Source organism: Chiloscyllium plagiosum, unplaced genomic scaffold, assembly GCF_037043375.1.
Source record: "Chiloscyllium plagiosum isolate Xiang-an unplaced genomic scaffold, Cpla_swu_hap1 HiC_scaffold_39, whole genome shotgun sequence".
In the NCBI taxonomy this organism is placed as follows: domain Eukaryota; kingdom Metazoa; phylum Chordata; class Chondrichthyes; order Orectolobiformes; family Hemiscylliidae; genus Chiloscyllium; species Chiloscyllium plagiosum.
In genome coordinates, this window is record NW_028270177.1 from 18,811,401 (window position 1) to 18,816,140 (window position 4,740).

A 4,740-nucleotide genomic window follows, 5' to 3' on the forward strand; every position below is an offset into this window, starting at 1 on the left:
TTTTGACTCTCAGAGGATGGTGAATCTGTGGAATTCTTTACTGTTGACAGCTATAGAGGCTGAATCGTTAAGTGTATTCAAGACTGAGACGGATTTTTAATCAGTAAGGGAATCAGGAGTTATTTGGAAAAGTGGAGTTGAAGATTATCACATCAGCCATGATCTCATTGAACGGTGGAGCAGACTCGATGGGCTGAATGGACTACTTTTCCATCTTACAGTCAAGTGTTATCAGTTGTAATTATCCCCATATATAAGACAGGACTTTGAAATATCCTGATTCAATAATACTATTACTTAAACAAATGATTCAAATAAAATGTTGTATGTGAAAATGTTCTTTACATAATTGAAGAAATGTATAGTTTGCATTGTCCAGGGAGAGCTCCTCCACCAGCTGCAGAGTCTGCATGCACACGTCCAGGCTGTTCAGCCTCCATGTTAGGGAAACAAACCAGTCCTGCGAACACAGATATGTCTTCGAGAATCTCACTGGCAATACAATACTGCCAGTGATAGAGCATCCAACATCACCCCTTTCTTTGATACATTTCACTTTGTTGAAGGTCAAGCTGCTTTTGAACAATGCCCCAATATCAAGCATTGGCAAACAGACACTCATTCAATGTGAGATCCACAATTGTGTGAAATCTGACAGAAGGACTGACAGGGTGGCACAGTGGTTAGCATTGCTGCCTCACAATGCCAGAGACCCGGGTTCAATTCCCACCTCAGACAATTGTCTGTGAGGAGTTTGCACATTCTCCCAGTGTCTGCATGGGTTTCCTCCGGGTGCTCTGGTTTCCTCCCACAGTCCAAAAATGTGCAGGTTAGGTGAATTGGCCATGCTAAATTGCCCCTAGTGTTAGGTGAAGGGGTAAATGTAGGGGAATGGGTCTCTTTGGAGGGTCAGTGTGGACTTGTTGGGCCAAAGGGCCTGTTTCCACACTGTAAGTAATCTAATATAAGTAATAACATGAATTAAAATAGGAATATGAGTTGACTAGATGGACCCTCAAGTCTGTTCTGCTATTCAAGATTAATTTCAGACCTCCATTCAACTTTATCTCAGCCTTCAATATAGTCAGTGATTGAGCATTCACAGCCCTTTACTTACTCTCTGGATGCATCACACAGTTTACTTCCAGAGTGGGAAGAAAAATTGGTCACACCTTCTCACCCACAGAGATACACCTTCTGTCAGCAGCTCCTGGTGTGGAATTATCAATTATGGAGAGAACAAAACAGTGCAGGCAGCTTCACCCTGTGAAGTGTGGTGAACAGCAGGCAGGCTGGAAATGGGTTTCTATCAAAGATAAATTGATGATCAAAGTTTGTGCGAAGATTTGTAGCTCGGGTGCTCGTTGTTGTGGTTCTGTTCGCCGAGCTGGAAGTTTTTGTTGCAAATGTTTCGTCCCCTGGCTAGGCGACATCATCAGTGCTTGGGAGCCTCCTGCGAAGCACTTCTTTGATGTTTCCTCCGGTGTTTATAGTGGTCTGTCCCTGCCGCTTCCGGTTGTCTGTTCCAGCTGTCCGCTGTAGTGGCCGGTATATTGGGTCCAGGTCGATGTGTTTGTTGATGGAGTTTGTGGATGAGTGCCATGCTTCTAGGAATCCGATTCACGAGAGAAGAAGAAAAGGATAGCCAACTCCCATTCCTAGACGTGATGGTACAGAGAACACCAAACGGAGAATTCACTACAAGGGTATACAGGAAAGCCACACACACAGACCAAGTCCTAAACTATGAAAGTAACCACCCCAACACACACAAATGAAGCTGCATCAGGACACTATTCAGAAGGGCCACAACACACTGCAGTACACCAGAACTGCAAAAAGAAGAAGAGGAACACCTATACAAGGTATTCGCCAAAAACGGATACCCGCGCAACTTCATCAACAGATGCCTAAGAGAAAGACCACAGAACGAGGACATACCACAACCAAAAGGACTAGCCACACTACCATACATCAGGAGCATCTCAGAACTGACAGCCAGACTACTGCGACCCCTAGGACTCATAACGTCACACAAACCAACAGCCACGCTCAGACAACAACTCACCAGAACGAAGGACCCGATACCCAACATGAGCAAAACTAATGTAGTGTACAAAATACCATGCAAGGACTGCACAAAACACTATATAGGACAAACAGGAAGACAGCTAACAATCCGCATACATGAACATCAACTAGCCACGAAACGACACGACCAGCTATCCTTAGTAGCCACACACGCAGACAACAAGCAACATGAATTCGACTGGGACAACATTACTATCATAGGGCAAGCCAGACAGAGAACAGCCAGGGAATTCCTAGAGGCATGGCATTCATCCACAAACTCCATCAACAAACACATCGACCTGGACCCAATATACCAACCACTACAGCGGACAGCTGAAACTGACAACTGGAAGCGGCAGGGACAGACCACTATAAACCCCGGAGGAAACATCAAAGAAGTGCTTCGCAGGAGGCTCCCAAGCACTGATGATGTCGCCTAGCCAGGGGACGAAACGTTTGCAACAAAAACTTCCAGCTCGGCGAACAGAACCACAACATAAATTGATGTTGCAGCTGTTGTCTTGTCTTTACTTTCAGTAAGTCATCATTTCTTTTTAACTTTTTTGATTCGTAAGCCTAAAACAATTATTGTACATCTGGGCAGCTGCTGTGGCCACGAAATTAAAGAAATATTTGAATGGGAGCAATAAAACCTGGACCACCCACATTCTGAAGACAAAACTGAATGAGTCCGAAAGAAATGAAGCGTGTTGGAAAACAATGTTTGAATCATTATTACAATCTATTCTGCTTGAGACAAAGCTTCCGGGGGTAACTTTCATCTCGTGTTAATTAACAACAATGGCTGTTCTCAACTTGAGCCAAATAATAGATGTTAGAACTCAACATAGTGAGGAGCAGGGTACAGATTCATTGGAGCTTTATGTACTTCAAGAACAAATATAGCTTCTGTCTACATCACTAGACCTGTATAGGGTTGACTGCCCCTCAAGTGCACCTGCCAGTGTTGGATCAGATTATGTTACTTGGATCCTTTAATTATATGCCTCATTGTAGTTCACTGTATTGTCTCAAAAAGGAATGGTGCTAAAATAAATCATTTGATCAAGTCATAGAGCCATACAGCATGGAAACTGACTCTTCGGTCCAACCAGGTCATGCCGAACATAATCCCAAACCAAACTAGTCCCACCTGTCTACTCCTAGCCCATATACCTCCAATGAGAAAGTGAGGACTGCAGATGATGGAGATGAGAGTCGAAGAGTGTGGTGCTGGAAGAGCACAGCCGGTCAGGCAGCATCTGAGGAGGAGGAGACTCGTCATTTCAGACATAAGCTCTTCATCAGGATTGAGCCTCATTCCTGATGAAGGGCTTATGCCTGAAACATCGATTCTCCGGCTCCTTGGATGCTGCCTGACCTGCCGCGCTTTTCCAGCACCTCCAAACCTTTGCTACTCGTATACTCATCAAAATGTCTTTCAAACACTGTAATTGTAGCCATATCCACCACTTCCTCAGGAAGTTCATTCCACATGCAAACCACCCTCTGCGTAAAAAAAAATTGCCCCCATGTCTTTTTTAAAATCTCTCTCCTCTCACCTTAAAAATGTGCCCCCTAGTCTTGAAATCCCCCCAGGCATGGTGACCTTATAAAATAAGGTGTACAGGGGTGGAAAGTGTTAACCAGAGTGCCATGGTTTCTGAACCATCCCAACTGGTGCTGATACTACTGAATGGCATAAATTAATCAAATAATGAAGTTGTACAATTTCTGCACTAAGCAACACACAGACAGAGATGAAGCAAGGTTGCCACTCCCTCACTTTACATTAACTTCTTCACAGCATTCCTCACAAAATAGCTCTCTTTGTCCATAGAATTCAGCATATACAGAAGCAGGACCTTTGGCCCACTGGTCCATGCTTCAGCATAATGAGTCTGAGGAAAATGTTTCCAAAGAAGATCAATTGATGTCGAGTTAAAATAAACCCCTGCCATTGTCATACCTCACGCGGAACTTGACAGTGCTTGTGGAATGTACTGTTTAGGGATGGGGGTCAGGAAGTGAAATTCCGCATATCTGGGAATTCCAAAATCTCATTCCATCTGGCTACAAAAATATAATAGTTACTCAGTGCTCATCAAGCAGGCACTGAGTTTTCTCTATTATTTCCACACACTCCGACAAAGGCAAATATCTGTGATTGATTTTGAAAGTGAAAACCTTTATGTCTGTCAATCCATCCAATTGCATGTTAGGGGATCTGTGAGAACAAACTCGTGTGGTCCACTAGTGAGTTTTGATGCTGTGTTGATGGGGAAGCATTTCAGTGACTAAATTGTTGGGTCAAGATCCTTAACATATAGGGAGGTGGATAGTGCTATGTAAACTTTCATTGTGGCACTTCAACATAGTGCATTTATTCAACAGCATTCTCCACTTTATTCCTTTTGAATTTCCTCCCCACTTCATTCTCAAAGACATTAACTTTGATATATTGGAAACATCAGCAGGATGATTGACTGTGGACATCACAAGTAAATCCATCCCTGTCCTTGACCCACATCCACACACGATACTTCCAATGAGTTTTCTGGACAGCAACATGAAGCGGGTACCATAGCTGCTCTTTCTGATCTTCTCCTCTGTATCCACTAATCAGGCCAATTTTAAAGCCCAGGTTGGAATAAGTCAACAGTGGAA